At 41.4% G+C, this 21,839-nt stretch overlaps 1 long non-coding RNA gene across 3 annotated transcripts in view; it reads right to left on the bottom strand.

The window, feature by feature from the left end:
• LOC137373955 (uncharacterized) overlaps positions 1-21,839 on the bottom strand; it is a 233,459-nt gene that overhangs the window by 6,218 nt on the left and 205,402 nt on the right. Inside the window, exons 3-6 of one of the 3 annotated variants that reach the window (XR_010975745.1) lie at positions 12,640-12,695; positions 10,636-10,731; positions 9,115-9,204; positions 6,400-6,565 (exon numbers count right to left, since the gene is read on the bottom strand). This is a non-coding gene — a long non-coding RNA (uncharacterized lncRNA). Of the gene's footprint in view, positions 1-6,399; positions 6,566-9,114; positions 9,205-10,635; positions 10,732-12,639; positions 12,696-21,839 lie in introns of those variants that run through there. The other 2 variants (XR_010975743.1, XR_010975744.1) reach the window with 2 other exon arrangements.

Here is a 21,839-nt window from a genome sequence, read left to right as displayed (position 1 = left end):
TGCATTTTCCTTCATTTTCTTGGAACATTTTTGTTAATTTGTTCTAAAAATATTGAACTGGGTGGGACAGTCGTAGGGGAAGGTGATGTGATAAAATCTACAGGGATATGTTCAACCAGAGTTAGCAACCTTGAGAATGAGCCCTTTCCATTCCAAGCACCAGAGTAGCGGGTTACTGAGTTGCAGTTGACTTCAAATGCCTTAAAATGTGCCAAAAACATCTAAAGCTTACAAGAGGTGGCAGATCCAATGCCCCTACACCTGACTAGAAAAGAAAGCCCATGAAAGATTCTAAATCCACCACTGCTGCAGACTCCACCTTTCTGTTATTTGGGTTTCTTCCCTGTGCTCAAAGTGGTCAGATGTTGGGTACACCTCCCACTTAAGTTAAGACAATCCCGATGCACTTCCAGTTTAATTCGTTGTCACATAGGGTTGTGTTCAGTGCTGTTTCCAGATGTTAGTATTTCAGTTGGACAGCTTTTGGTCGCTTTCTAAGTTGGTATGTATTTTTATATCAGGTTGAGGAGTCAGCAGACCTTCCAAGTGTAAAGGTTTAATTATATGTTTGAAAACAATGTGCAATTATGATGGAGAGCCAAATGTTGCTTTGAAATGAAAGGAGAGCTTGCAATACATGCATCTCATTGGCCTTTGCATAACCTCCACCTCAGGAATGTTTTCATAAGATTCCTGGAAACCGGTACACTCTCTGCAGTGGGCCAAAACGTGAATTTCATTTTTCAAACAAGTTTGGCGCCAGTTAAAAACACAAGGGTGCACAGTTCCATTAAAAACCTCAAACTAAAGTGGTTTATCCACATGTTTTGGAGGCTGGTACTCCTTTGCTCTGCTCACACTGTTTACTCTCTAACCTGGGTTTTGGAACATTATAAGTAGGAGGAGGCCCTTTGGGGCTGCTCTGCCATTCAGTTAGATCATGGCTGATCTGCATCTCAACTCCATTTACCCGCCTTTGCTCCATACCCATCGATGCCCTCATCTAACAAAAATCCATCGAGTGGGTTGTATTAATGGTGGGTATTGTATTCTGGTTCAGGTGCTTCAGTCCATGTGTTCTCATCCATGTGTTTAAGTATATGTATTCTAATCCAGGTATTTAGGTACAAGTACTTCTGTTAAGGTGTTTTAGTACATTTATTTCAGAATATGTACTTTAGTTTGGGTATTTTAGTTCAGATCTTTACAGGTATTCTCATTCAGGAATGCTTGTTAAGGTCAATCAGCTCAGTATTCTAGTTCAGATGTTCTAGTTCAAGTTATTAAATTCAGGTAATTTAATTCAGGTATTGAAGTTCAGGTATTCTAGTTCAGGCATTCTAGTTATGGTATCCTAGTTCAGGAGCCAACGGATTGAAAGTTAGCATATGTAACACCCCTATTCAAGAAAGAAGGGTGAGAAAAAACAGGGAACTACAGGCCAGTTAGCCTGACATCAGTAGTCAGCAAATTGCTGGGATCTGTTATTAAGGACATCTTAACAATGCACTTGGAAAATCATAGTATAATCAGACAGAGTCAACGTGGTTTTATGAAAGGGAAATCGTGTTTGACAAATCTATTAGAGTTTCTTGAGGATGTTACTGATAGGGTAGATAAAGGAGAACCAGTAGATGTTGTAAACCTGGATTTCCGAAAGATATTCGCTATGGTATCACTCAAAAGATTAATACACATAATTGGGGCTCATGGAGTTCAGGCAATATATTAACATGGATGGAGGATTGGTTAACGGACAGGAAGCAGAGAGTCAGGATAAACGGGACATTTTCAAGTTGGCAGGCTATAACTCATGGAGTGCCGCAAGGATCAGTGCTGGGGACTCAGCTATTTACAAACTATATTAATAACTTTTGATGGAAATCACACTTGCCAAATGGAAACATATTAATTTTGTCATATGGGACACAACTTGAAATTTATTTTTACTGGGCATTGCAAATAACTTGTTTTTTTAAAAAAGAACTGAACAGCTGAAAACATGGTTGCATATTTGGATTCTGAGAGACAGTTGAATAGAGAGACAATGGGAGTGCTCATTGATTCAATTAGCAAGATGGGTTTTGTCAATAGTGATCAAAAGACACTAACAGCTTTTGACTTTGTAAGAGACAAAACTCCACCCCGCAACTTAGTATGTCTGGGAGGCTCTGAAATCCAACCACCCTCCAAGAAATTGCTGTTTCAAAAAGGAGATGGTCAGATGACCTACCTGCTGGTAAGACTGGGGCTTTTTGAATTGTGCCTCACAGAAAGGAAACAGACTGCAATTTGAACACCAAGGAGAAGATCTCTCTCTCTCTCTCTCTCTTTCTCCAGCAAAGTCCCAGGGAACCCACGGTGGCAGCTCAGACTTCAAACTACAAACAAAGCCCCTTTTCGGCCTTCTGGTACCAGAGACACAATTTTGGAATTGTGTATGTGGCCCCAGCGAGGACTCCCAGACTTTAACTTCAATCAAGGACATTACATCAAGGACATATGTATTCCATTTATTGCCTACTTCAAACTCCTCCCCTCCTCCAATTCTTTCTTCCCCTCTGTATCTATTTGTGTGTGTGTGCGCCTCTCGTATGCATGCGAGCGTGGTTGCATCATGCATTTTAGTAATTTTAACCAGGTTAGAGTGATAAGGCTAATAAACTTACATCTTTCTTGATAAACCTAAGAAAACCTGTCTGATTGGTTCATTTGCAATTGTAATGCGAGTGCAGTGAGCAAGAGCTCACTGAGGTGGTAAGCTAAAATCGCTGTGTTTTTAAAAGGTAAACCCTGTTAGGGCCAAACCAGAGAAGGGGCAAGAGGGGAGCCTGAGACCCCTTCCTCACCTGGTTGTAACAACTTAAAGAGACTGAGAGTAATGTATCCAAGTTTGCTGACCATACAAAGCTAGGTGGGAATGTAAGCTGTAAGGAAGACACGAAGAGGCTGCAAAGAGATATGTGAGTGGGCAACAAGGTGTATATGGCAGATAGATTCTGGAAGGATTGGACGGAATTATTTGCCATATGGATGATGTCCTAATCCATGGGGCCAATCAAAAAGATCACAATGCTAGAGTGAGAGCAGTACTCTGAAGATTGGAAGAAGCAGGTCTCACATTGAATGAAAAATGTGTTGTTTCGCAGCCAATGGCAAAGTTTCTTGGACATATAATAGATGGGTCTGGTATTAGAACAGATCCACAAAAGACAAAAGTGATAAGGGAATTCCCAGAGCCTCAAAATGTGACAGAGCTTCAGAGGTGTATGAGAATAGTGAATCAAGTAGGAACATTCCTAGCCAATTTAGCCATGATTAATGAGCCATTACGACATTTGCTTAAAAACGACAAGGTTTGGTGATGGAAAGAAGCCCAGCAAGAATCATTTGAGAAAATCAAAGGAATGTTCACATCATTGGAGGTGTTAGCCCATTGTGACTCATAGCGACAGATACGTCATCTACGGGATTGGGAGCAGTCCTATTTCAATGCAGAGAGATGGGAGACACAGACCTGTATATTTTGCTTCGCGTTCATTAACAGGAACTGAGCAGAGATAAGCAGTAATAGAAAAGGAATCTTTGGCAGCAACTGGGCAGTGAAAAGTTTTCAGATTACATCCTAAGACTTCAATTCAAAATCAAAACAGATCATAAACCATTGGTTACTCTATTAAACTCAAAGGAGTTTGTGAAATTACCTCCAAGAGTACAGAGGTTTAGGTTAAGATTGGTGAGATCTCATTGAAAACTGAATATATTCCAGGAAAACAGCAGATCACCGCAGATGCTTTATCACGTATTTCAACAGCAGGATCAGGGAAAGGAAATATTTTGCTTGAAGAAGTAGAAGTTTTTGCTTTGACGATGACAACAACTTCACCTGCTAAAGCTCAGAAACTGATTGAGATCAGGAATGTGCAGAAACCAGACGAATAATGTGTGAAAATCAGGGAATATTGTTTAAATGGATGGCTAGCGTACATGCCACATAACCCTGTTCTAACACAGTATTATGAACAGAGGGGTCATCTAAGCATTGTTAATGACCTACTAATCTATGATGAGAGATTATTTATCCCTAGAGTCTTGAGATTAGACATCTTGGAGAGATTGCACCAAGGTCATCTGGGTGTTACGAAGTGTCGAGCCAGGGCAAGTCACTCAGTTTGGTGGCCTGGTATATGGAAAGAAATTGAAGAGATGATATCGAGATGCATCACGTGTGCTATCAATGGTCAGGAGACAAAAGAACCACTCATGTCATCTTCTTTTCTGCCTGGACCATGGGAGAGTCTAGGAATGGATCTTTTTGAGTATAGAAGTAAAATATTCCTAATAGTAATTGATTATTATTCAAGGTGGATTGAAGTTAAACAACTATAAGGTCAAAGTTCAGAAGTTGTAATCACATCCTAGAGAAAGTTTTGCTATGCATGGAATTCCAGGTATTGTACTATCTGACGATGGGCCGCAATTTGCAAATGCTTACTCCAGAGATTTTACAGAAGTATACGGCTTTGTCCATATCACTAGTTCGCCAAGGTACCCTCAGGCTAATGGTGAAGCAGAAAGAAGTGTAAGGACTGTGAAGACATTGTTAAAAAAAAGAATGAAATCTTCAACTAGCACTTCTAAGTCATCAATCAACACCACTTCAAATGGTTTAGTCCCATGCAAATTTCCTACTCTCACAAGTACACTCAAGCCAAAATTACATCTGAAAGACTTGGAAAAAGTGAGTGAGAGAGAGGATAGAGATTGGTCAAATCAATCTGAAAATTATGACAGACATCATAAAACAAGGAACATATCAGCCATCCAATCTGGGGAATCAGTTTGGGTTCGAGACCAAAATTGGTATGGAGAAGTGGTCGGACAATCACCATATTCAGGATCATACATTGTTCAAACTAACCAAGGGACGATAAGAAGAAACAGAAGGTTATCTCAAAGGTTTGATGAACCAGTGATGCTGCAATTTGCCATCAACACATAGGACAACCCGAATGAAGAACGTGAGTTATCCAATAGCTCTACTCAAGCACTGCAGACTCGGAAGGAGGAACTAGACGATTCAAAGCCTCAAACCCCTTCAAAAGAAAGAATGGGTTATAGCAGACTTGTGAAAACACCACGGCAATTATCAATCTGAAAAGAGAAGTCAGAAAATTGGGGCTGAATTTTCTTCTCCTGCTGCTCCAAAAAAAAAATGGCAGCCTGCACGCGAGGGCCAAACGCCACCATGCCACCGCGATCTTCCTCATGGCAGTCCAGGATAATGGGATAATGAGTTGTTTGGGCTGCTCCCCCTCTCTCCAATCACCTGGAGGGGGCAGGGTCTCCAACACCGGCAATGGTATCAGCTGCCTGTGTGCAGGCATTGGTGCCATTTTTAAAGGGCAACTAGCCCTGCCAGCCATTTAAAGTTTTAAAGGGCTACCCCCCAAAGTATTGAGGATAACTCTATTGCCCCTTCCCCCCCATAACAATTAAATTCAACATTTGCCCTCTGTCCCCTGTCCCCAAAACATTTGCCTTCAACACTTGACCTTCCCCCCCCACCACCAAAACCGATCAAAGTGCTGAGATCTTCCCTTCCCACCCTCCCTTACACTAGTAATTTGCATTAGAGCCCATTCCCCCCACCTACTGCACTAAAAATCATAATTTCCCCCCTTCCCCATCACGGTAGCGCCTGCTTTCTCTGGGCGGGAAAGTGAAAGTGCCGGCCGCCACTCGGAAGATTGTGGCGCGAAGGTAAGATAGGTGTTGATTTTATTTAACTGTATTCATTTCATTAATTTAAATATGTTAATCTGGCTCCCATCGCCCAGCGGTGGGGGTGCCACGACGGAGCCAGGAAGATCGGGCCTGGCACTTCCGGTGTTGGGCTCCATGACGGACCGCTGCTGGAACAATCTTTTGGCACCACCACACGCATCCCCCACCCCCGCCATGGAACCCAGCGTCGGGAGCTCAGTAAAATCCCAGCCCCAGGGGGAGATGTAGTATAATGTAATGTAGTAGACACTGGGTTGTTATCGGGCAGATTATTTAAATATACTGTGTGCATCATCACAGGAAGTGGTGTAATGTATTGTATACAGAACCTCGCGGAGAATTCTAGAGGAAAGCTTAGATGCAAGACGTGCTCAATAACCTCCTGTCATTTCAACCATCAGACTCTTATGCATTCTGTACTAAGCCTTAATAGTTATCAGAATATTACAATAGTAAGAATAGAAAATCAGACTTTTTTTTTAAAAGGTGTGAAAATTCTAAATGTTGATGTTCAGCGAGACTTGGGTGCACTCATACAAGGAAAACAAAATTAGCATGCGGGTATAGCAAGCAATTAGGAAAGCAAATGGCATGTTGGCCTTTATTGCAAGGGGATTAGAATACAAGAATATGGAAGTCTTGTTGCACTTGTATAGGGCTTTGGTGAGACCACACCTGAAGTACTGTGTTTTGATCTCCAACTCAAGGAAGGATATGCTTGCCTGAGAGGAATGCAGCAAAGGTTCACTAGGTTGACTCCTGGGATGAGAGGGTTGTCCTGTGAGGAGAGATTGATTAGAATGGGCTGTATTCTCTGGAGTTTAGAATAAGAGGCAATCTCATTGAAACATACAAGATACTGAAGGGGTTGACACAGTAGGCACTGAGAGGTTGTTTTGCTGACTGGGGAATCTAGAACATAGGGAAAACAGGATAAGGGTTTGATCTTTTAGGACTGAGATGAGGAAACATTTCTTTGTTCAGAGGTTTGTGAATCTTTGCAAATCTCTAGCTCAGAGGGTGATGGATGCTCCATCATTGAATATATTTAAGGCTGAGATACAATCATACAATCATAAAATGGTTACAGCACAGAAGGAGACCATTCGGCCTGTCAAGTCAATGCCAGCTCTCTGCATAAGCAACTCAGCTCGTCCCACTCCTCACCCTTTCCCCGTAACAATTTTTTTTCTCTTCAGGTGCTTATCCAATTCTCTTTTGAAAGCCATGATTGAATCCTCCTCCACCACACTCTCAGGTGACATGGGAAAACATTTTTTTACGCAGTGAGTGATTAGGATTAGGAATGCATTGACTGATAGGATGGTCGATACAGATTCAACAGCAGCCTTCAAAAGGGAATTGGATAAATACTTGAAGGAGAAGAAATTGCAGGGCTCTGGGGAAAGAGCAGGGGAGTGGGACTAACTGGCTACCGTTCAAGAGAGTCGGTGCAGACACAAGGGGCCAAATGGCCTCCTTCAGTGCTGTACAATTTGATTGTCTTATGATTCTCTCATCCCATTTTTCCCTCATCCCACAATATCTTCTGACTGAGAGGTTGCATAAAAAAATGTTTTCCCATGTCGCCTTTGGTTCTTTTGCCAGTCATCTTAAATTTGTGTCCTCTGGTTCTCAACCCCTCCGCCAAAGGAAACCGTTTGTCTCTATCTACTCTGTCTAGAAGAAAGATGGATTTTTGGTCTCAGGGAATCAAGGGATATGGAGAGTGGGCGGAAAAGTGGAGTTTAGGCAGAAGAGCAGTCATGATCTGATTTAATGGTGGAGGAGGCTCGAGGGGCTGTATGGTCTACTCTTACTCCTATTCTGTTCTTGTGTTTTTTTATTCAGGTATTCTAGTTCAGGTATTCAAATGTTCAAGTTCAGCTAGTTAGTTGAGGAATTCTGGTTCAGATATTCCAATGGATGCATTTCAGTTCAGTCATTCTAGTTCAGGCATTTTAGTTCAGGTATTCTACATTTCAGTGTGCTAATTCAGCTATTCTAGCTTAGGTATTTTAGTTCAGATATTCTAATTCAAGTTTTTTTATTCAAGCATTTCAGCTCAGATCTTCCAATGCAATTATTTAAGTGCAGGTATTTTAGTTCAGATAATCTAGTTAAGGTACTTCAGTACAGGCAAGCTAGTTCAGGTATAATAGTTTGGGTGTACTAGCTTAGGTATTGCAGTACAGGTTTTGGCATTCAAGTACATGTAATCTAGTTCAGGTATTTCAATTTAGGTATTTAAGCTCATGTATTTTAGTTCAGGTATTCTAGATTAGGTTTGAATTTCAGGTATTCTAGTACAGGTATTATAGTTTCGGAATGAAGTTAAGGTGTTTCAGTACGGGCGGCGGCTCATTTAACTAGCCAGGGTGGGCTGCCATCCCCCCCCACCGATCAGGTGGAGGAGGCGGGCTGTCTGTCCCTGGCAATAGCGTCAGCTGCCTGTGCGCGGGCACTGACCCCATTTTTAAAGGGCTGTTAGTCCTACCGGGAAATTTAAATATTTACAGAAAAATTAAATGAAATTAAATAAATACATCTCTTTTGCCCCTCTCCCATCCCGCCAATAACGGTTAAACTAATTATTTGCCCTTTCCCCCTCAAGAACACTTACCTTTACCATCTGAACTTCCCCCCCTTAACTGCACAAACTTTAAACTTTTAACCCTTCCCAGCATCCCCTACACCCATGATGCTAATTTGACCCTGTCCACCTTGCCCCCCCCCCCGCACTGATAAACTTACCTCCTCCCCCCTCCCCACCAGTGTTGCGCCTCATTTCCCCGGACGAGGATCCAATGGCGTGGCAGTGCCGGCTGCCGGGGTGAAGATCGCGGCAGGACAACAGGAGGCAATGGGAGAGTAATTAATTCAGGTATTTTAATTTATTTAAATATTTAAATTACGGCCCGGTCGCCAGGCAGCGGGGGGGCCTGCTACGAGACCTTGCCGCCGCCGGCAATATTGGGCCTGGACCTGCCAGCGTTGAGGTCTGTGGCGGGCCTCACCCGGGGCCATCTTCAGGCCCCCTCCGCCATGGATCCCAATGTCAAGGGCTCTATAGAATCCAGCCCAAGGTGTTTCAGTACAGGTATTCTATTTTAGATCTTTAAGTTCAGGGGCTGAATTTTACAAGCCCACGGCATTGGGCTGTGTGGCAGGGAAAGGGTCCGGAAGATGGTTCTGGCAGTGGTCCACCCGGCCCAGACCTCCCAGCAGTGGCGAGGCACTGTGGTGGCACCCCCCCTCACCACTGGGTGACGGGACCTGGATTTAAATACTTAAATTACTGACATGCATAAATTTAAATCAACCTACCTTAAATCTTGCGGCCCTGTCGCGATCTTTGGCGTGGCGGGTGGCAATCCCGCACCTTTAATTCCCCGTCTGGGAAAAGCCGGCGGGACACTGGTGGGGAGGAGGGAGGAGGTAAGATTTTCAGTGCTGGAGGGATGGGGTCAAATAAACGTAATGGGTATAGGGGATGGTGGGAAGGGGGGATCTTTAAACTGTGTGCAGTCTGCGGGGTGGGGGGGGAGCAGGGGTGCAAGGTTGGATTTTAAAGGTAAGTGTTTTTAGGGGGAAGGGCAAATAGTTAATGCAATTGTTATTGTGGGGTGGGAAAGGGGCGTTAGAAATTTATTTGAAAAATTTTGGGGGGGTGTAGCTTTAAAAATTTAAATATGCCGGCCTGGCTGGCTGCCCTTTAAAAAGGGCACCAGCGCCTGTGCACAGGCAGTTAACGCTATTGCTGGGGATGGACAGCCCGCCCCCTCTATGTGATTGAGGTGGTGGGGGGGGGGCGGGCCAGCTATTTAAATTTTTCGCTCCCCAGGCCCTTAATTGGCCTTGGGCAGGACTTCCACCTCTTTGAGGCAGGAAGTCCCACCTAATGGAGCTGCTGGCTAAGCAGCGGGCCGGCGGCTCTTAGTCCCAGCAGCGTCACCAGGAGCGGTGGCCACTGCTGCGACTACACCCAGCCATCGCAAACATGGTGACGGACGGCTCCGGAATGAAGGTAAGTTTTTGGGGCCTCACTGGGGATAATTGGCTGGGCTCCGGCAAGGTAAGGGGTGTCGGTTGGGGCTTCGGGAACAGCCCTCCAAGTGCCAGGAGTTCCCGATCAGGAGGCCCCCCACCAAGCCCGCAAGAAGGCCGCCAGCTTTTACCTGGTGGTGTTCTTGGGGCCTTTGCCGTCTGCCCGCTGAGGGGAAAATACTCGCGGTGGTGGGACAAGGCCCTTGTGGCAGTTAATTGGCCACTTAAGGGCCTTGATTGTCCAGGGGCAGGTGGGCCGTTTCTCGTCACCACTGCCCCACAGAAATTGCAGCAGCAGTGGGACGGAGTCGGGAACACCAGCCCTCTCTTTGGGGGCCATAAAATTCTGGCCCGGGTGTCTCAGTTCGGGTATTCTAGTTTAGATATTTCGGTTCAGGTGTTTCAGTACAGTTTTTCTAGTTTAGGTATTTAAGTTCAAGGATTTAAACGAGAAAAGGCAGATTATTTCAAAACTACATTGACTGTTTGCACATCCATCTTGTCATAGGTTGAAGGTTCTGTTAAAAGATGCAGGGATAATAGATGAAGACTATATTAAAATTATCGAGGATGTCAGTGAATAAGCTGAATTTTACCAGAACCCAACGTCGGGGGCTGTGGCGGGTGGGGCTGGAAAATACCTCTGGGAGAGGCCCGCAACCGGCCTCGACACCAGGAAGACCTAGCCCCATTTTACCAGCGATGGCGAGGCCTCCGGGCGGCAATCCCACCCACTCCCGTTGCTCAGCAAAAAAAGCTTAATTTAAATATGTTAATAAACTGTAACGAATGAATAATTACCTACCTTTCCACGACAGCCATCCCACGCCGATATTCCAGCTGGTTGCCAGAGGTCCCAGGCTTTCGGATGTCTGTTCGGAGATCCGAGGCGGAACACTGGTGGGAAGGGGGAAGGAGTGAATTTTTCAGGGCAGTACGGGGGGAGCAGCAAAAATGAACGCGATTGGTTGAGGGGATGGTGGGAAGGGGTTGAAAGTTAAAGCAAAGAAAGTTCGGGGGTGAAAGGTTGTGATCGAAAATCTACTTTTTTGCGGGGAGGTGAGAGCGGGGATTGGAAGTGTGAATAAAATTTTATTTTCATTTTTTGGTAAACTTGTCACTTTAAACATTAAAATGAAACGGAAGACGCTGTTGCCAGGGGTGGAGACCGCGCCTCCTCTATGTCATTGGGGGCGGGCAGTCCGCCCCTCCATGTTAATGGGCCGTTGTGTAAAATATCGTGGTGGCTCCGCGGCACACATCTCACGCATGCATCGCGCACTTTTTGTAGCTCGCCGCCAAGAACAGCGGCAAGCTATAAATATTCAGCCCGACATCTGTAGAAAGTACAGGAGGACGCCATCGCGACCCCTGTAGTGAGTCTCCCATTAGCAAGGGACTTTAATGAAACTGTAGCAATGCACTTCAAGGTATGGGATATGGAGAAAAACATATTTCTTCTACACTTTATATACATAGTGACTAGATTCAGTCTGTCATTTGTAATTTATAGTAAAGACAAAAAAGTAATAGTGGACAAGATAATGGAAAGATGGATAGGAACGGGTCTGGGAGCACCGGCTAGATTTCTAACTGACAACGGAGGAGAATTTGCCAATGATGAGTTCAGGAGTATGTGTGAAAATATAAATATTGTAGCAATGCACACGGCAGCAGAAAGTCCTTTTAGTAATGGGATTTGTGAGAGAAATCACACCGTGATTGACGAAATGGTCTGACAAATTTTAGCCAACCAACCAAATGGTAAAATTGACAACTGCTCTGGTGAGGGCAGTACATGCAAAAAACACGCTACAAATGGTTGGGGGCTACAGCCCTTATCAATTAGTTTATGGCAGGAATCTGAAAATAAGGGCAGACATTGGGCCTGACGATGATCAAAGTCCAAGGAAAAGGTCACAAAGTTGTGAGAGGAAGTCTGGTTGTTGGAGATACAGGTCAAGGTAGTGGCAGTCCAGAAAGGGATAGGAAATCTAGTCGGGACGTAGTTTAACAAGAGCGAGGACCAAAGAGCAGGTGAGGAGCATCATAAGAAGTACGATAGAGAAGCTCTAGTGGCTATTTACAAGTTAGTGCTAAGTTGGTAAAGGATGCAAAACAAAAAGAGCTTAACAGTTGGAGAGAATTTGGCTTATACACAGAGGGACCCGATAGAGGACAACCAGCATTGTCCCATGGATGGATATCTACAAAGTATTTCCAGATGGTACGTATAAAGCAAAGGTCAGATTTGTAGCCCGGGGATTTGAGGAATGACTAGGCGACCAAGAAGTTAGAGTAGACTCCCCAACAGCAGGAAAAGTGAGTTTGAGGATTTTCCTAGCCCTTTTAGCAACACACTCATGGGAATGTAAATCTGTTGACATCAAAGCAGCATTTTTGCAAGGGGACAAATTTCAAAGAGAAGTATTTTTAAAGCCACCAAAGGAAGCTGGAGATATGGAGGGGAAATTATGGAAGCTAAACAAGTGTGTTTATCAGCTCAACGATGCATCCAGGGTGTGGTATTTTTCAGTTCGGTCTGTCCTACTAAAAGCTGGTTGGATTCAACTAAAAGCAGATTCGGCAATGTTTTATTGGTACTGTGAAGAAAAGCTAGCAGGCATTTTCTTGATGCATGTAGGTGATTTTCTGTGGGGAGGATCTGCAGCATTTGAGAAATTTGTGGTAGGTAAAGTTATCAAGGAATTTAAAATTGGAAATCGGGCTTCCGGAGCTTTTAAATTTATAAGTTTGGACGTTAGGCAGACTAAGTTGGGAGTAACCCTAAATCAACAGTCTTACCTAGAATGTTAATAGGATCCCGATAAATCAGGCCAGATCCTCACAGAAGGAAGACTCTGCAACCAAGGAAGAAGCAGACCAGTTAGGGAGCTTAATCGGGCAGTTAAACTGGTTGTGCACACAAACTAGACCAGCGGCAGAGCCTTCATTTACGTAATAAAATACATGCAAATAAATGTTAGTTAACTTACCTGAACTGGGCGGCCATCCCATGCCGATATTCCGGCTGGTGGCTGGAAATCCCACGCCTTCCGATCCCCTGTACTAGAATACCTGTGCTCAACATGGATTTACAAAAGGGAAATTATGCTTGACAAATCTACTGGAATTTTTTGAGGATGTAACTAGTAGAATAGATAAGGGAGAACCAGTGGATGTGGTGTATTTGGACTTTCAGAAGGCTTTCGATAGGGTCCCACATAAGAGATTAGCGTGCAAAATTAAAGCACATGGGATTGGGGGTAAGGTACTGACATGGATAGAGAACTGGTTGGCAGACAGGAAACAAAGAGTAAGAATAAACAAGTCTTTTTCCGAGCGGCAGGCAGATTAGTGGGGTACCGCAGGGATCAGTGCTCGGACCCCAACTAGTCACAATATATATTAATGATATAGATGAGGGAATTAAATGTAATATATCCAAGTTTGCAGATGACTCAAAGCTGGGTGGGACTGTGAGCTGTGAGGAGGATGCAGAGAGGCTCCAGTGTTATTTGGACAGGTTGAGTGAGTGGGCAAATACATGGCAGATGCAGTATAATGTGGATAAATGTGAGGTTATCCACTTTGGTGGCAAAAACAGAAAGGCAGATTATTATCTGAATGGCAATAGATTTTGGGAAAGGGGGAGGTGCAGCAAGACCTGGGTGTCCTTGTGCACCAGTCGCTGAAAGTAAGCATGCAGGTGCAGCAGGCAGTTAAGAAGGCAAATGGTATGTTGGCCTTCATAGCGAGAGGATTCAAGTACAGGAGCAGGGATGTCTTGCTGCAATTATACAAGCCTTTGGTGAGACCACATCTGGAGTATTGTGTGCAATTTTGGTCTCCTTATCTGAGGAAGAATGTTCTTCTTGTGGAGGGAGTGCAGCAACGATTCACCAGACTTATTCCTGGGTTGGCAGGACTGACGTATGAAGAGAGATTGGGTCGATTAGGCTTGTATTTGCTAGAGTTTAGAAAAATGAAACGGGATCTCATAGAAACCTACAAAATTCTAACAGGACTGGACAGACTAGATGCAGGAAGGATATTCCCGATGGCAGGGGAGTCCAGGACCAGGGGTCACAGTCTAAGGATAAGGGGTAAGCCATTTAGGACTGAGATGAGGAGAGATTTCTTCACCAAGAGAGTGGTGAACCTGTGGAATTCTCTACCACAGAAAGCAGTTGAGGCCAAATCATTAAATATATTCAAGAAAGAGTTAGATATAGTTCTTAGGGCTGAAGGGATCAAGGGATACGGGGAGAAAGCGGGAACAGGGTACTGAGTTTGGATGATCAGCCATGATCGTATTGAATGGCGGGCTCAAATGGCCGAATGGCCTACTCCAGCTCCTATTTTTCTATGTTTCTAAATACCTGAGATTAAAAACTAAACTAGAATACCTATACTGGAATAGCCAAATTTAAATTTAAACAAGAATATCTGTATTGGAACATCTGAACATAAATCCCGAAATGAGATTACCTGAACTGAAATACCTGACATTAAATCCTAAACTGGAATGCCTGTACTGAAATCCATGTACTTAAATACCTCAACTAGAATACCTGTTCTGGAAACATGAACCAAAATATCTAAACTAGAATACATGAACTAAAACACCTGAACTTAAATACTTAACCAAGAAAATCTGTACTGAAATACATGGAACATATGATCTAAACTACAATATTGGTACTGGAAAATCTGAACTTAAATATCTAAAATAGAGTACTGGAATGAAAATACATGAACTGAAAAAGCTAACTTGGAATACCTGCACTGAAACACCTGAACTCAAATAGTTAAAAACTAGAACATCTGTACTGGAATGCCTGCACTGAAACACCAGTACTCAAATAGTTAAAAACTAGAACATCTGTACTGGAATGCCTGCACTGAAACACCTGAACTCAAATAGTTAAAAACTAGAACATCTGTACTGGAATGCCTGCACTGAAACACCTGAACTCAAATAGTTAAAAACTAGAACATCTGTACTGGAATACCTGCACTGAAACACCTGAACTCAAATAGTTAAAAACTAGAACATCTGTACTGGAATGCCTGCACTGAAACACCTGAACTCAAATACTTAAAAACTAGAACATCTGTACTGGAATGCCTGCACGGAAAGACCTGAACTCAAATAGTTAAAAATGAGAACATCTGTACTGGAATACCTGCACTGAAACACCTGAACTCAAATAGTTAAAACTAGAACATCTGTACTGGAATACATGCACTGAAACATCTGAACTCAAATAGTTAAAAACGAGAACATCTGTACTGGAATACCTGCACTGAAACACCTGAACTCAAATAGTTAAAAACTAGAACATCTGTACTGGAATACCTGCACTGAAACACCTGAACTCAAATGGTTAAAAACTAGAACATCTGTACTGGAATACCTGCACTGAAACACCTGAACTCAAAATGTTAAAAAACGAGAACATCTGTACTGGAATACATGCACTGAAACACCTGAACTCAAATAGTTAAAAACGAGAACATCTGTACTGGAATGCCTGCACTGAAACACCTGAACTCAAAAAGTTAAAAACGAGAACATCTGTAGTGGAATACCTGCACTGAAACACCTGAACTCCAATCGTTAAAAACTAGAACATCTGTACTGGAATGCCTGCACGGAAAGACCTGAACTCAAATAGTTAAAAATGAGAACATCTGTACTGGAATACCTGCACTGAAACACCTGAACTCAAATAGTTAAAACTAGAACATCTGTACTGGAATACATGCACTGAAACATCTGAACTCAAATAGTTAAAAACGAGAACATCTGTACTGGAATACCTGCATTGAAACACCTGAACTCAAATAGTTAAAAACTAGAACATCTGTACTGGAATACCTGCACTGAAACACCTGAACTCAAATGGTTAAAAACTAGAACATCTGTACTGGAATACCTGCACTGAAACACCTGAACTCAAAATGTTAAAAAACGAGAACATCTGTACTGGAATACATGCACTGAAACACCTGAACTCAAATAGTTAAAAACTAGAACATCTGTACTGGAATGCCTGCACTGAAACACCTGAACTCAAAAAGTTAAAAACGAGAACATCTGTAGTGGAATACCTGCACTGAAACACCTGAACTCCAATCGTTAAAAACTAGAACATCTGTACTGGAATACCTGCACTGAAACACCTGAACTCAAATCGTTAAAAACTAGAACATCTGTACTGGAATACCTGCACTGAAACACCTGAACTAAAATGGTTAAAAATGAGAACATCTGTACTGGAATACCTGCACTGAAACACCTGAGCTCAAATAGTTAAAAACGAGAACATCTGTACTGGAATACCTGCACTGAAACACCTGAACTCAAATAGTTAAAAACTAGAACATCTGTACTGGAATACCTGCACTGAAACACCTGAACTCAAATGGTTAAAAACTAGAACATCTGTACTGGAATACCTGCACTGAAACACCTGAACTCAAAATGTTAAAAAACGAGAACATCTGTACTGGAATACATGCACTGAAACACCTGAACTCAAATAGTTAAAAACGAGAACATCTGTACTGGAATACATGCACTGAAACATCTGAACTCAAATAGTTAAAAACGAGAACATCTGTACTGGAATACCTGCACTGAAACACCTGAACTCAAATAGTTAAAAACTAGAATATCTGTACTGGAATACCTGCACTGAACATCTGAACTCAAATAGTTAAAAACGAGAACATCTGTACAGGAATACCTGCACTGAAACACCTGAACTCAAAATGTTAAAAAACGAGAACATCTGTACTGGAATACATGCACTGAAACATCTGAACTCAAATAGTTAAAAACGAGAACATCTGTACTGGAATACATGCACTGAAACATCTGAACTCAAATAGTTAAAAACGAGAACATCTGTACTGGAATACCTGCACTGAAACACCTGAACTCAAATAGTTAAAAACTAGAACATCTGTACTGGAATACCTGCACTGAAACATCTGAACTCAAATAGTTAAAAACTAGAACATCTGTACTGGAATACCTGCACTGAAACACCTGAACTCAAATAGTTAAAAACTAGAACATCTGTACTGGAATACCTGCACTGAAACACCTGAACTCAGATCATTAAAAACTAGAACATCTGTACTGGAATACCTGCACTGAAACACCTGAACTCAAATTGTTAAAAACGAGAACATCTGTCCTGGAATACCTGCACTGAAACACCTGAACTCAAATTGTTAAAAACTAGAACATCTGTACTGGAATACCTGCACTGAAACACCTGAACTCAAATAGATAAAAACTAGAACATCTGTACTGGAATACCTGCACTGAAACACCTGAACTCAAATTGTTAAAAACGAGAACATCTGTCCTGGAATACCTGCACTGAAACACCTGAACTCAAATAGTTAAAAACTAGAACATCTATACTGGAACACCTGCACTGAAACACCTAAACTAAAATGGTTAAAAATGAGAACATCTGTACTGGAATACCTGCACTGAAACACCTGAACTCAAATCATTAAAAACTAGAAAATCTGTACAGGAATACCTGCACTGAAACACCTGAACTAAAATGGTTAAAAACTCGAACATCTGTACTGGAATACCTGCACTGAAACACCTGAACTCAAATCGTTAAAAATGAGAACATCTGTACTGGAATACATGCACTGAAACACCTGAACTCAAATAGTTAAAAACTACAACATCAGCACTGGAATACCTGCACTGAAACACCTGAACTCAAATAGATAAAAACTAGAACATCTGTACTGGAATAAATGCATTGAAAGGCCTGAACTCAAATAGTTAGAAACTAGGATATTTGTACTGGAACACCTGCACTGAAACACCTGAACTCAAACTGTTAAAAGCTAGAACATCTGTACTGGAAAAGATGCCCTGAAACACCTGAACTAAAATGTTTTAAAACGAGAACATCTGTACTGGAATACATGCAATGAAACACCTGAACTCAAATAGTTAAAAACGAGAACATATTCACTGGAATACATGCACTGAAATGTCTGAACTAAAATGGTTAAAAACTAGAACATCTGTACTGCAATACCTGCACTGAAACACCTGAACTCAAATAGATAAAAACTAGAACATCTGTACTGGAATAAATGCATTGAAACGCCTAAACTCAAATAGTTAAAAACTAGAACATCTGTACTGGAATACATGCACTGAAACACCTGAAATCAAATCGTTAAAACTAAAACATCTGTACTGGAATACCTGCACTGAAACACCTGAACACAAATAGTTAAAAACTAGAACATCTGTACTGGAATACCTGCACTGAAATGCCTGAACTAAAACGGTTAAAAACGAGAACATCTGTACTGGAATACCTGCACGGAAACACCAGAACTCAAACAGTTAAAAACTAGAACATCTGTACTGGATTACCTGCACTGAAACACCTGTACTCAAATCGTTAAAAACTAGAACATCTGTACTGGATTACCTGCACTGAAACACCTGAACTCAAATGGTTAAAAACTAGAACATCTGTACTGGAATACCTGCACTGAAACACCTGAACTCAAATAGTTAAAAACTAGAACATCTGTACTGGAATACATGCACTGAAACACCTGAACTTAAATCGTTAAAAACTAGAACATCTGTACTGGAATACATGCACTAAAATACCTGAACTCAAAAAGTTAAAAACGAGAACATCTGTAGTGGAATACCTGCACTGAAACACCTGAAATCCAATCGTTAAAAACTAGAACATCTGTACTGGAATACCTGCACTGAAACACCTGAACTCAAATCGTTAAAAACTAGAACATCTGTACTGGAATACCTGCACTGAAACACCTGAACTAAAATGGTTAAAAATGAGAACATCTGTACTGGAATACCTGCACTGAAACACCTGAACTCAAATAGTTAAAACTAGAACATCTGTACTGGAATACATGCACTGAAACATCTGAACTCAAATAGTTAAAAACGAGAACATCTGTACTGGAATACCTGCACTGAAACACCTGAACTCAAATAGTTAAAAACTAGAACATCTGTACTGGAATACCTGCACTGAAACACCTGAACTCAAATGGTTAAAAACTAGAACATCTGTACTGGAATACCTGCACTGAAACACCTGAACTCAAAATGTTAAAAAACGAGAACATCTGCACTGGAATACCTGCACTGAAACACCTGAACTCAAATAGTTAAAAACGAGATCATCTGTACTGGAATACATGCACTGAAACATCTGAACTCAAATAGTTAAAAACTAGAACATCTGTACTGGAATACCTGCACTGAAACACCTGAACTCAAATGGTTAAAAACTAGAACATCTGTACTGGAATACCTGCACTGAAACACCTGAACTCAAATAGTTAAAAACTAGAACATCTGTACTGGAATACCTGCACTGAAACACCTGAACTCAGATCATTAAAAACTAGAACATCTGTACTGGAATACCTGCACTGAAACACCTGAACCAAAATGGGTAAAAACGAGAACATCTGTACTGGAATACCTGCACTGAAACACCTGAACTCAAATTGTTAAAAACTAGAACATCTGTACTGGAATACCTGCACTGAAACACCTGAACTCAAATAGATAAAAACTAGAACATCTGTACTGGAATACCTGCACTGAAACACCTGAACTCAAATTGTTAAAAACGAGAACATCTGTCCTGGAATACCTGCACTGAAACACCTGAACTCAAATAGTTAAAAAGTAGAACATCTATACTGGAACACCTGCACTGAAACACCTAAGCTAAAATGGTTAAAAACTAGAACATCTATACTGGAACACCTGCACTGAAACACCTAAACTAAAATGGTTAAAAATGAGAACATCTGTACTGGAATACCTGCACTGAAACACCTGAACTCAAATCATTAAAAACTAGAAAATCTGTACAGGAATACCTGCACTGAAACACCTGAACTAAAATGGTTAAAAACTCGAACATCTGTACTGGAATACCTGCACTGAAACACCTGAACTCAAATCGTTAAAAATGAGAACATCTGTACTGGAATACATGCACTGAAACACCTGAACTCAAATAGTTAAAAACTACAACATCAGCACTGGAACACCTGCACTGAAACACCTGAACTCAAATAGATAAAAACTAGAACATCTGTACTGGAATAAATGCATTGAAAGGCCTGAACTCAAATAGTTAGAAACTAGGATATTTGTACTGGAACACCTGCACTGAAACACCTGAACTCAAACTGTTAAAAGCTAGAACATCTGTACTGGAAAAGATGCCCTGAAACACCTGAACTAAAATGTTTTAAAACGAGAACATCTGTACTGGAATACATGCAATGAAACACCTGAACTCAAATAGTTAAAAACGAGAACATATTCACTGGAATACATGCACTGAAATGTCTGAACTAAAATGGTTAAAAACTAGAACATCTGTACTGCAATACCTGCACTGAAACACCTGAACTCAAATAGATAAAAACTAGAACATCTGTACTGGAATAAATGCATTGAAACGCCTAAACTCAAATAGTTAAAAACTAGAACATCTGTACTGGAATACATGCACTGAAACACCTGAAATCAAATCGTTAAAACTAAAACATCTGTACTGGAATACCTGCACTGAAACACCTGAACACAAATAGTTAAAAACTAGAACATCTGTACTGGAATACCTGCACTGAAATGCCTGAACTAAAACGGTTAAAAACGAGAACATCTGTACTGGAATACCTACACGGAAACACCAGAACTCAAACAGTTAAAAACTAGAACATCTGTACTGGATTACCTGCACTGAAACAACTGTACTCAAATCGTTAAAAACTAGAACATCTGTACTGGATTACCTGCACTGAAACACCTGAACTCAAATGGTTAAAAACTAGAACATCTGTACTGGAATACCTGCACTGAAACACCTGAACTCAAATAGTTAAAAACTAGAACATCTGTACTGGAATACATGCACTGAAACACCTGAACTTAAATCGTTAAAAACTAGAACATCTGTACTGGAATACATGCACTAAAATACCTGAACTCAAAAAGTTAAAAACGAGAACATCTGTAGTGGAATACCTGCACTGAAACACCTGAACTCCAATCGTTAAAAACTAGAACATCTGTACTGGAATACCTGCACTGAAACACCTGAACTCAAATCGTTAAAAACTAGAACATCTGTACTGGAATACCTGCACTGAAACACCTGAACTAAAATGGTTAAAAATGAGAACATCTGTACTGGAATACCTGCACTGAAACACCTGAACTCAAATAGTTAAAACTAGAACATCTGTACTGGAATACATGCACTGAAACATCTGAACTCAAATAGTTAAAAACGAGAACATCTGTACTGGAATACCTGCACTGAAACACCTGAACTCAAATAGTTAAAAACTAGAACATCTGTACTGGAATACCTGCACTGAAACACCTGAACTCAAATGGTTAAAAACTAGAACATCTGTACTGGAATACCTGCACTGAAACACCTGAACTCAAAATGTTAAAAAACGAGAACATCTGTACTGGAATACCTGCACTGAAACACCTGAACTCAAATAGTTAAAAACGAGATCATCTGTACTGGAATACATGCACTGAAACATCTGAACTCAAATAGTTAAAAACGAGAACATCTGTACTGGAATACCTGCACTGAAACACCTGAACTCAAATAGTTAAAAACTAGAACATCTGTACTGGAATACCTGCACTGAAACATCTGAACTCAAATAGTTAAAAACGAGAACATCTGTACAGGAATACCTGCACTGAAACACCTGAACTCAAAATGTTAAAAAACGAGAACATCTGTACTGGAATACATGCACTGAAACATCTGAACTCAAATAGTTAAAAACGAGAACATCTGTACTGGAATACATGCACTGAAACATCTGAACTCAAATAGTTAAAAACGAGAACATCTGTACTGGAATACCTGCACTGAAACACCTGAACTCAAATAGTT

The sequence above is a fragment of the Heterodontus francisci genome, chromosome 9 (assembly GCF_036365525.1).
Source record: "Heterodontus francisci isolate sHetFra1 chromosome 9, sHetFra1.hap1, whole genome shotgun sequence".
Taxonomy (NCBI): Eukaryota; Metazoa; Chordata; class Chondrichthyes; order Heterodontiformes; family Heterodontidae; genus Heterodontus; species Heterodontus francisci.
The sequence above is the reverse complement of the archived record's forward strand: the minus strand, read 5'-3'. Positions and strand labels throughout refer to the sequence as shown.